General features: G+C 44.2%; 1 long non-coding RNA gene across 2 annotated transcripts; it reads left to right on the top strand.

Moving 5' to 3' along the window:
• Positions 1–7,769: 7,769 nt before the first annotated feature.
• LOC135531009 (uncharacterized) lies at positions 7,770–12,584 on the top strand. Of its 2 annotated transcripts, none has more exons than XR_010453936.1 (4): positions 7,770–7,870; positions 8,375–8,630; positions 9,333–9,469; positions 12,146–12,584. It is a non-coding gene; the product is annotated as an uncharacterized LOC135531009 (long non-coding RNA). The 2 variants fall into 2 exon arrangements; XR_010453937.1 differs by having other exon boundaries at positions 9,330–9,469.
• Positions 12,585–12,874: the final 290 nt, after the last annotated feature.

Genomic DNA, 12,874 nt, shown 5'->3' with positions numbered 1-12,874 from the left:
AAGACTCCAACAACAAGTCCTTGGATATTCTGGTCGTCACTGATAATTTTACTAAGATGGCCCATGCCTTCTTGTGTCCGAACCAGTCAGCTAAAGCAGTGGCCCTTCAGCTGTGGAACAACATCTTCTGTGTGTATGGTTTACCTCGTCCTATCCACTCTGACCAAGGGGAAAACTTTGAAAGTAAATTGATTGCTGAGTTGTTGAGTGCTGCAGGAGCCCAGAAGTCCACACACCTCCCTGCCATCCGATGAGCAATAGGGGAGTCGAAAGGTTCAGTAGAACGCTGGGAAACATGATCAGGGCTTTACCTACGAGAGCGAAGCTCAGGTGGCCCCAGAAGCTGAAAGTCGTTGACCTTCGCCTACAACTGTACAGTCCAAGGACCCACGGGCTACACCCCCTTCCAGTTAATGTTTGGGAGAACCCCACGTCTGCCTGTGGACATGATGTTTGGTACTGTGCTGCAAGACTCAGAGGTTGTAGACTGTGATGAGTACATCAAGTCCCTGACGAGAGACCTGAGGGAGGCCATGGAGACGGTACAGGTGTGGGCAACCAAACAGCTGAAGAGGCATGCGGGCCTCTACAACAGGAAGATCAGAGGAGCTCCAGTGGAGGTCGGTGATTGGGCGCGGCTGGCGAATAAGGGTGAACGTGGAAAGAGAAAGCTGGCGGATCGTTGGGAGAACAACCTCTATATTGTTACGGAGAAGAATAGTGACATCCTCAGAACATCCCTCAGAACTCACCACATTCTGAGGGTGCCACAAGCATGTCAAAGCTAATCTTTGGAGAACAAATGTCCGAACCCTCTGAAGAAGAAAGGCATTCTGAAGATGCTGCTGGTAGCACAAGCTCCAGCAACAGTCCCAGAACCCTTGACCTTGACTATCCACCGACTGTGGACAGTGACCCACCAGTGGTGGTTGTAGGTGAACAGGTTAAACGTAATGATAACTCTGTTAGGCCTGTCAGGTCAGGGGCTGGTCGGGTTAGGAAACGCCCAGTAAGACTCATAGAGACTATTACTTCCGGCGCCGACAGAGATGGCCGCCTCGCTTCGCGTTCCTAGGAAACTATGCAGTTTTTTGTTTTTTTTACGTGTTATTTCTTACATTAGTACCCCAGGTCATCTTAGGTTTCATTACATACAGTCGAGAAGAACTACTGAATATAAGAGCAGCGTCAACTCACCATCAGTACGACCAAGAATATGACTTTCGCGATGCGGATCCTGTGTTCTGCCTTACAAACAGGACAACGGAATGGATCGCATGCAGCGACCCAAAAAACGACTCCGAAAAAGAGGGAAACGAGGCGGTCTTCTGGTCAGACTACGGAGACGGGCACATCGTGCCCCACTTCCTAGCATTCTTCTTGCCAATGTCCAGTCTCTTGACAACAAGGTTGATGAAATCCGAGCAAGGGTAGCATTCCAGAGGGACATCAGAGACTGTAACATTCTGTGCTTCACGGAAACATGGCTCACTGGAGAGACGCTATCCGAAGCGGTGCAGCCAACGGGTTTCTCCACGCATCGCGCCGACAGAAACAAACACCTTTCTGGTAAGAAGAGGGGTGGGGGTGTATGCCTTATGGCTAACGAGGCATGGTGCGATGAAAGAAACATACAGGAACTCAAATCCTTCTGTTCACCTGATTTAGAATTCCTCACAATCAAATGTAGACCGCATTATCTACCAAGAGAATTCTCTTCGATTATAATCACAGCCGTATATATCCCCCAGACACATCGATGGCAGACACATCGATGGCTCTGAACGAACTTTATTTAACTCTTTGCAAACTGGAAACCATTTATCCGGAGGCTGCATTCATTGTTGCTGGGGATTTTAACAAGGCTAATCTGAAAACAAGACTCCCTAAATTTTATCAGCATATCGATTGCGCAACCAGGGGCGGAAAAACCTTGGATCACTGTTACTCTAACTTCCGCGACGCATATAAGGCCCTGCCCCGCCCCCCTTTCGGAAAAGCTGACCACGACTCCATTTTGCTGATACCTGCCTACAGACAAAAACTAAAAAAAGAAGCTCCCACGCTGAGGTCTGTCCAACGCTGGTCCGACCAAGCTGACTCCACACTCCAAGACTGCTTCCATTACGTGGACTGGGACATGTTTCGTATTGCGTCAGATAACAACATTGATGAATACGCTGATTCGGTGTGCGAGTTCATTAGAACGTGCGTTGAAGATGTCGTTCCCATAGCAACGATTAAAACATTCCCTAACCAGAAACTGTGGATTGATGGCAGCATTCGCGTGAAACTGAAAGCGCGAACCACTGCTTTCAATCAGGGCAAGGTGTCTGGTAACATGACTGAATACAAACAGTGCAGCTATTCCCTCCGTAAGGCTATCAAACAAGCTAAGCGTCAGTACAGAGACAAAGTAGAATCTCAATTCAACGGCTCAGACACGAGGCATGTGGCAGGGTCTACAGTCAATCACGGACTACAGGAAGAAATCCAGCCCAGTCACGGACCAGGATGTCTTGCTCCCAGGCAGACTAAATAACTTTTTTGCCCGCTTTGAGGACAATACAGTGCCACTGACACGGCCTGCAACGGAAACATGCGGTCTCTCCTTCACTGCAGCCGAGGTGAGTAAAACATTTAAACGTGTTAACCCTCACAAGGCTGCAGGCCCAGACGGCATCCCCAGCCGCGCCCTCAGATCATGCGCAGACCAGCTGGCTGGTGTGTTTACGGACATATTCAATCAATCCCTATACCAGTCTGCTGTTCCCACATGCTTCAAGAGGGCCACCATTGTTCCTGTTCCCAAGAAAGCTAAGGTAACTGAGCTAAACGACTACCGCCCCGTAGCACTCACTTCCGTCATCATGAAGTGCTTTGAGAGACTAGTCAAGGACCATATCACCTCCACCCTACCTGACACCCTAGACCCACTCCAATTTGCTTACCGCCCAAATAGGTCCACAGACGATGCAATCTCAACCACACTGCACACTGCCCTAACCCATCTGGACAAGAGGAATACCTATGTGAGAATGCTGTTCATCGACTACAGCTCGGCATTTAACACCATAGTACTCTCCAAGCTCGTCATCAAGCTCGAGACCCTTGGTCTCGACCCCGCCCTGTGCAACTGGGTACTGGACTTCCTGACGGGCCGCCCCCAGGTGGTGAGGGTAGGTAACAACATCTCCTCCCCGCTGATCCTCAACACTGGGGCCCCAAAAGGGTGCGTTCTGAGCCCTCTCCTGTACTCCCTGTTCACCCACGACTGCGTGGCCACGCACGCCTCCAACTCAATCATCAAGTTTGCGGACGACACAACAGTGGTAGGCTTGATTACCAACAACGACGAGACGGCCTACAGGGAGGAGGTGAGGGCCCTCGGAGTGTGGTGTCAGGAAAATAACCTCACACTCAACGTCAACAAAACTAAGGAGATGATTGTGGACTTCAGGAAACAGCAGAGGGAACACCCCCTATCCACATCGATGGAACAGTAGTGGAGAGAGTAGCAAGTTTTAAGTTCCTCGGCATACACATCACAGACAAACTGAATTGGTCCACTCACACAGACAGCATCGTGAAGAAGGCGCAGCAGCGCCTCTTCAACCTCAGGAGGCTGAAGAAATTCGGCTTGTCACCAAAAGCACTCACAAACTTCTACAGATGCACAATCGAGAGCATCCTGGCGGGCTGTATCACCGCCTGGTACGGCAACTGCTCCGCCCTCAACCGTAAGGCTCTCCAGAGGGTAGTGAGGTCTGCACAACGCATCACCGGGGGCAAACTACCTGCCCTCCAGGACACCTACACCACCCGATGTTACAGGAAGGCCATAAAGATCATCAAGGACATCAACCACCCGAGCCACTGCCTGTTCACCCCGCTATCATCCAGAAGGCGAGGTCAGTACAGGTGCATCAAAGCTGGGACCGAGAGACTGAAAAACAGCTTCTATCTCAAGGCCATCAGACTGTTAAACAGCCACCACTAACATTGAGTGGCTGCTGCCAACACACTGACACTGACTCAACTCCAGCCACTTTAATAATGAGAAATGATGTAAATATATCACTAGCCACTTTAAACAATGCTACCTTATATAATGTTACTTACCCTACATTATTCATCTCATATGCATACGTATATACTGTACTCTATATCATCGACTGCATCCTTATGTAATACATGTATCACTAGCCACTTTAACTATGCCACTTTGTTTACATACTCATCTCATATGTATATATACTGTACTCGATACCATCTACTGTATCTTGCCTATGCTGCTCTGTACCATCACTCATTCATATATCCTTATGTACATATTCTTTATCCCCTTACACTGTGTATAAGACAGTAGTTTAGGAATTGTTAGTTAGATTACTTGTTGGTTATTACTGCATTGTCGGAACTAGAAGCACAAGCATTTCGCTACACTCGCATTAACATCTGCTAACCATGTGTATGTGACAAATAAAATTTGATTTGATTAGACTATGCAGACACAGAGGTTTTTTCATACAGAATTCATTAGAATACCTGTGTGGGTGTAGGATTAGAATCCAAATCTGTAGCCCATTTTTCTGTTTTTTTTTTACTTTCAAGAGACCCCATGTAGGTCATGGGTCAGAGGTCATGTAGGCCAAGGTTTTTCTGTCTGGGGTTCTTATTGTCACTGAGTGTACTGAACATGTAACAGGCATGTTTTCCTACGGGGACTTTGAATTCCCCTAATTCTCTTTAGAGAATAGTCTTTGCACTGGAATGTTTGGTGGCATATGTATTGCAAGGTATTGCATACCTCATTTTGTTTCTTTATAGTATGAAACTGTAATTCAGCAGGGGAGAATGTAACAGTGTTGGTTATGTTTCCACTTGCCTCTAAAGAAATGTGTATTTAATTTTCAAGCGTTCTTATTGGTTCGTTCAACTCTGATAACAATAAGGCGTGATGTGATTGGCCCGCTTGCAGATCGCGAACGTCAGGTCTCCCCAGTATGAAAATGTGATGCAAGGGGTAGGTCACGTTCTGGATACTATTTCCTATTTTACAATGTGTACAAGTTTGCTGTACGTTACTGATTTATACATGTGTGTGTATATGGTACTTTTAGGGATTGAGGGGCTTTCTGGGATGTGCTTTGGTATATGATTGCTGTATAGAAGTGGGTTAGCTAGCATGCACCAATGTAATGGTCACATAAGCCAACTGCTAACACAGTTGTTTTCATGCTACAGATTTTACCATTGACAGCCATCAACATCATTAGGCCCTTCACAACTAACCTGCTGTTTCCTATTTAACAACAGATAATAATGCTCAACTGGGACCACTGGCTGGGGTGATTTATTTGAACAAAACACAACCCAAGGAGAGAACGATTAACATCTGTTACACTAACTACAGTGTAGTTTAATCAACTCATTCAAACTATTATGACTATTGTTTAGAGAGAAGATCTGCACAAGGGCATAAAGTTTCGATATAGCAAGAGAGGACAATATGGTGCAAGGTAGCCAAAGTGGAACCAAAAGTCATAGGCCTAATCATCAATCAAATATGAAATATAAAACCAAAATATAATCTACATATAAATGTAGTAGAGTTGAAAAGGTCATTCCATCAAACTTCAAATGATTAGAATAGTACACAAGGCAGAACAGAACAACCAGGTTGGGGGTCAGTGGCCCAAGCCCGCGAACAGGAATATTCCAAGTTCAGACAGAAGGGGGGAGTCAGATCGCTACGATCGCCAGGAAATTTACTTTTGGTGTCTATTTTTAATTGTTGCTCCTACTGGTGCTGCCTGTTGATGTTAGGTAGGCAGCGACAGTTGCTGAATGATGTTAACATCTTGAGGTTTCGTTTCATTACATTTATTTTATTTAATCTGGGTGCTTGCGTCACCTACTAACACCCTGGTACAACCCGTAGCTCCCGTTCTCCTCAGTCTGAGTAAAACACTGAGAGAAAGGTATGTGTTGCAGATTACTCCTTCGTAGAAGTCCATGACGTGAAATAAATAAAACATCCCGATGTTAATGCTGTAGATGTTGTTATAAGGGAGTGTGAGACTATTGAAATATGTAACGTTCAGAGTTTTATTGTTATTAATATAGCTCACAGAGTGCTAAAAGTGCTGCTGTTGCTAGCTAGCATGCCTTTCTGTGATGCAGACGGTTAGCTGCTTACTGGTGCTGGCGTTGCATTATGGGAGATGTAGTTTTGTCCTCAGCGGTCTGAATGGGATAGAGGCGATTTCACGTTGTAACTTGTTTGTGTTGCAGTGTTTTTGTACATGAGTTGTTGTATTTTGGTACTGTCAACACTGAAAGCACCTAGCAATGTATTGGGGATGTGAGACAGGATATGTGTTTTACCTTTCTTCATGCTCCTGTGTAGAACAACTTGTCAGATGGTGCATTGGAGACTGATGTGTTCCTGTCCTGTCTTTTCACAATACTATTGCAGATCAACATAAGCCAGCAGCATACCACCCTGCATACCACCGCTGGCTTGCTTCTGAAGCTAAGCAGGGTTGGTCCTGGTCAGTCCCTGGAAGGGAGACCAAATGCTGCTGGAAGTGGTGTTGGAGGGCCAGTAGGAGGCAATTTTTCATCTGATCTAAAAAAAATATATCCCAATACCCCAGTGCACGGATTGGGGACACTGCCCTGTGTAGGGTGTTGTCTTTTGGCTGGGATGTTAAACGTGTGTCCTGACCCTCTGAGGTCATTAAAGATCCCATGACACTGATTGTAAGAGTAAAGGTGTTAACCCCGGTGTCCTGGCTAAATTCCCAATCTGGCCCTCAAACCATCTCAGTCTCCTAATAATCCCCAGTTTATAATTGGCTCATTCATCCCCTCCTCTCCCCTGTAACTATTCCCCTGGTCAGTGCTGTAAATGAGAATGTGTTCTCAGTAAACTTACCTGGTAAAATAATGGGTTAAAAAATGTATAGAAGACAGCCGTGGTGTCACTCTTCATTTCCTGCTTCTACTGTGGTGCATATAAGACCCGCTACATAAAGTTATTAAAGACAGTTAAATTGAGTAGATGTTGAACTATTATTGTAATATTGAAGTAAATTGTCTGAGTTCACTTCCTAAATAATGTGTTGACATTCCTTTGCTCCCAGCTACAAGCAGGCAGCGATGGAGGTTCACTTCCTGAGAGAAGAGAAGAAGACCTGTACAGAGAAGGAAGCCCACATGCTTGAGTTGAGGGGGAAGGATCAAACGATCCGAAATCAGAAGAAGGAGACGGACAGACTTCAAGTGTGCCTGTGGGAGGAGGAAAAGAAGAAGAGGAATGGTGGAACGGAGAAGGACAAGATCATTGAACAACTACAGTCTGAGACAGACCATCTCAGAGCCCTTTTAGAAGAAGAGTAGAAAGGGGTATAATGAAAGAGTGGAAAGCTGAGTCAGAGAGCCAGAGGGAGTCAGAGAGCCAGAGGGAGTCAGAGAGCCAGAGGGAGTCAGAGAGCCAGAGGGGAGTCAGAGAGGAGCCAGAGAGCCAGAGAGGGAGCCAGAGAGGGAGGCAGAGAGCCAGAGAGGGAGGCAGAGAGAGAGCCAGAGAGGGAGGCAGAGAGAGCCAGAGAGGGAGGCAGAGAGGGAGGCAGAGAGAGAGCAGAGAGGGAGCCAGAGAGGGAGCCAGAGAGAGAGGGAGCCAGAGAGGGAGCCAGAGAGGGAGCCAGAGAGGGAGCCAGAGAGGGAGCCAGAGAGGGAGCCAGAGAGGGAGCCAGAGAGGGAGGCAGAGAGAGCCACAGAATGGGAGGAGAACCAGAGAAAAATGCAGATCAACAGACTCAAACAACTGCTGGATCTACTGATGGTGGACCTACAACTGGCCCACGTAAGACATGTCATTGTTATTATTAAAAGGCAGTGTATATTTACCCAGCTGAAAATGAATAGTGGCAGACAGCGGTACACTAACCCAATGTTAACTTTTATTTCTTTCCTTAACCCTTACCTTAACCTCACTGAAACTATACCTAACCTTTACCTTAACCCAACCCTCGGTCCTGAACCTAACCTTCATTTATCTCAACCCCTCTGCCTTTCTTCTGCCGGTTGAATATCCACTTCCTTATTAACGTCATTACTGTTGTTGATAACTGTATCTGTGCAGTTTGTAAATAATTGCATTAGTGAAGCATCATTTGTAGGAGTAATTTCTACAAGCATAAACATCAGAGAAAACATTGTTGTAACATCACACAAATTGTAACAGGAATTTCTCAAACCCCTAACTGAATGGGCAAGAAGGTTGTGTGTTTGTATTTGTACACATTTTGGACATAATGGATTGCGTAAAATGTCTCATATTTGCATTGGGAATTTCATTTTGCTTCAGTCAGAGAGAGAGAGAAGATAAGAGGCAACGAAAAGAGAGGAGATGGCAGAAGAGGAAAGAAGGGAGATCCTTGAGTACAAGAGGGGTGACTTAGAGGAGAAGGAAGAGGACAAGGAGGACATTCTCCCACCTGACAAAAGTATCCGAAGGAGAGCTGTGGGCTGGATAAATAAGAAGTGGGAGAAGAGGAACCTCAGAAAGATAGAGAGAACGTATCAGAGAGAGGCTGAGGAGGGCTATAAGATCGTCCACATAGGTAAGACCTGTTTTCCCTCTACTTATGACATCATCCTCTTTAGTCTCCTCTACACACATACGTTCCACACTAGTCATCATGTTGCATCATTGTTTCAATATGAAACTACTGTCCAAAATGGTCAAGATGATCTGGTATCAACTTAAATGTAATGTACACAGGGAATTTAGAATGGAACTGGATCTCAATGACCCTGGTCTAATGTAGTGTATCATAGCCTTTTGAGGCCCTAAGAAACATTTTGTTCAGGTTTTTGACTACATTTCATCCCAATCTACACTTTGCAACGGGGCGTAGAGAACATGTTGCGGTTTTTAAACATGTTTGCTGCAATTCTACACATTTTCCCATGGGGCAGAAAGAAGAATTAGAAGTTTTAAACCTAAATTCCTTCCATTTTACACATTTTGCCATGACTTATGGCATGTTAAGATAATATCTGAATGAAATTGACGAACAAAATTAATGGGGGCTCACTGTAGTTCAAGGCCCCTGGGTAATTTGACCTAAAAAAGGTTTTTTGGGGGGTCAGGGGGCCCCTGGTTGCCATGGGGCCCTAAGCAATCGCATATGCCTAGGGCCAGCCCTGGCACTTTACCAAGAATAGGTGCCATTTGGGACTCATGTTTAACTTTGGGTCAGGTCAATTTGGGACGGGAATTATTTACATTTATTGACAAATTCCATGCCTTGCTCAAGAAGAACCAGCAGGAGGGGCCAGAGAACCAACAGGAGGGGCCAGACAGCCAGCAGCTTGAAGCTCCAGAAGAGATTGAAACATCAGAGCCAATCTCCAAGAACAAGAAAAAGCCAAGCATCTGGAAGAAAATTAGGATGGGGTAAAGAATGTTTAAACATCTATTCATGTTTTACACTGTTAATATACATGTTGTCACTTTAAAAAGTGACGTTATCCAAATGTGAGGGTTTAGTGTACATGCAACACACATGTAATTTGTGCCAGGGCTGGCCCTAGGCAAATTACCCAGGGGCCTTGAACTACAATGAGCCCCCATTAATTTTGCACACATAATTTGCAAATAAATTCGTAAAAAATCCTACAATGTGATATCTGGATTTCCCCCCCCCCCCATTTTGTGTGTCATAGTTGAAGTGTACCTATGATGAAAATTACAGGCCTCTCATCTTTTTACATGGGAGAACTTGCACAATTGGTGGCTGACTAAATACTTTTTCGGCACACTGTGTATATATATATATATAATAGATTCCACCCCATCTGACATTCATGAGTTAAACTAACTGTGATTGGTTCAGGGACCTCATCCCTCCAATCAATAGCAATTACTTTTTTTTTTCAACTTTGGTGATATTCTACCAACTTAAATCGACTTTACATTAAAGATACTTTCTTAAAACGTCAATAGCTTCCACCCCATATTACTTTAATGCATACAAACAACTATCATTGGTTCAGGAACCACATCCCACTAATAAATATCAATAACTTTAAATTTTTTAATGAATTTGAATGGACTTTACCTGAAAAACGCTTTCCTAAAACCTCAGTAGCTTCCACTTTTATGAATACAACAAACTGATATTGGTTCACAGACCTCTTCCCTCCAATCCACGGTAATTACGTTTGGACTTTTGGACATTACAAATTAAGTCAAATTGAAAACATTATTGGTGTTGTTGAATTAGGTTTTCATAATAGCAAGCTAGGACTGATGGTTTGGTTATCTAAACTAGCAAGTATGTTTGTTTGTTACCAAGGCAACTACTGTAGCTATCTCGTAAACTTGCCAGCTACTTCAATGGATGTTGAACACATTTCTACCGGCAAATGTGTTAAATTATAGCCATGGTATAAAAGGGATAATCAACTCAGGGCTTTATGGTTCTCTGGAAAATAATGCAAGTCCATGGAAGGTCAGTTCCACAGTGTTCATTATTTACCATAGAACTCATAGTCCCTCGTTGATTATCCCTTACATCACTTTATGAGCTGGATTTGCCTTTCTTTGCAACAGTGGAAGCTGCTGAGGAGACGACGGCTCATAATAATGGTTGGAATGGAGTCAATGGAGTGGGATCCACCACATCAAAGATGTTTCCATGTGTTTAATACCACTCAATTGACCTCATTCCAGACAAATCCCAGTATGAGAGGTTGTTTGCTTTCAGTTGTTAGCATTTAGCTAACAGCGTCTATGTGAATTTGCTATCAGTTTGTGCTAATTTGTTAGCATTCTGGTAATAGAGGGCAATAGGTTTTTCTTGTTTTTTACCTACCACACCTACCTACTACAACTACCACACCTACCTATCACAACTACCACACCTACCTATCACAACTACCACACCTACCTATCACAACTACCACACCTACCTATCACAACTACCACACCTACCTATCACAACTACCACACCACACCAACCTATCACAACTACCACACCTACCTATCACAACTACCACACCTACCTATCACAACTACCACACCTACCTATCACAACTACCACACCTACCTATCACAACTACCACACCTACCTATCACAACTACCACACCTACCTATCACAACTACCACACCTACCTATCACAACTACCACACCTACCTATCACAACTACCACACCTACCTATCACAACTACCAAATCTACCAAACCTACGTACCACAACTACTACGCCAACCTATCACAACTACCACACCCACCATCACCACACCTACCCCAACTACCATCACCACAACGACAAAACCTACCATCACCAAACAAACCTACCACAACTATCACACCTACCATACCATACACCTACCATCACCTAACAAACAAACCTACAACAACTATCACATCTACCAACACAACTACATAACAAATACAACAACTATCACATCACTTTCACCACCAACCTACCAGCTCCATCACCACACCTACCAAACTTACCTACCACAAGTAACATACCTACCATCACCAAACCTACCACATCTGCCATCATCACACCTACCATACCTCCCTTCACCAAACCAACCATCACCACAGCTACCTCACCTACCATCACCACACCCTCCAAACCTACCTACCTACCTACCTACCACATCTACCACACATACTTACCACAACTATCACACCTACCTACCACAGCTGTTACACCTACATCTCACCTACCATCACCTAACATCATCACATCTACCATAACCACACCTACTATACCTACCTTCACCACACCTACAATCACTACACTTACCATCACCACACCTACCACCCCTACCATCATCACATCTACCATAATAAATGTGGATTGGTATGCTGCTTCATTCAATGATTATGGTATTGTAGAAGGTAGATACAGGAGTAGCCTATAGTCCACAATAATAAAGTTATTGAATGTACTATAGTATCATTTATTTAATTGATGAATGAAATTGTAAATAGGCTCCTTCATTCAGTGAATACTGGATGTCTTTCTATCTCTGGGAGGATGTTAATGAAGGCTTTTCAGCTGGTGAACTATGGCAATGTCCAACAAATGTCTAAATCTTTCTTTCTTTTAGTCAACAAGTGATGAGCCAGAGCAACCAATCAACATCACTGCAGCTGTTCTACCCACCACCCCCTCTGCTCTTCCTCCACAAGCAACCTCATCCTCTTCTCCTGTTCAACTAATGTGTCGCCCTAGAAAGGACTGTACATACAGTTGAAGTCGGAAGTTTACATACACTTAGGTTGGAGTCGTGAAAACTCATTTTTCAACCACTCCACAACTTTCTTGTTAACAAACTATAGTTTTGGTAAGTTGTTTAGGACATCTACTTTGTGCATGAAACAAGTAATTTTTCCCCCAAAAATGTACCGACAGATTATTTCACTTATGATGAACTGTATCACAATTTCAGTGGGTCAGAAGTTTACATAAAACCTGTTAAGACTAGGCATAATACTGCCCCCTTTGGATGAATTGCGTGCCCATAGTAAACTGAAAACAATTCTGTCCAAAATTGCTAATATATGCATTAAATAATAATTATTGGATAGACAACACTCTAAAGCTTCTAAAACCGTTTGAATTATGTCTGTAAGTATAGCAGAACTCACAGGGCAGCAAATCTCCCAAACTAGTTTTGGAAACATGAAAGTTGGGCCAACTTGACATCGCCCCCACCCTTCCCAACCAGCTATGTATCTGGGAACACTTTCTATGTCTTCCACTAGATGTCCTCATTCAGTAGAGAGTTTAATTGTGCAAATCCAGCAAGCTTTTGTCACGGCTTTCGTAGTGGGAA

Source organism: Oncorhynchus masou, unplaced genomic scaffold, assembly GCF_036934945.1.
Source record: "Oncorhynchus masou masou isolate Uvic2021 unplaced genomic scaffold, UVic_Omas_1.1 unplaced_scaffold_1485, whole genome shotgun sequence".
Taxonomy (NCBI): Eukaryota; Metazoa; Chordata; class Actinopteri; order Salmoniformes; family Salmonidae; genus Oncorhynchus; species Oncorhynchus masou.
The sequence above is the reverse complement of the archived record's forward strand: the minus strand, read 5'-3'. Positions and strand labels throughout refer to the sequence as shown.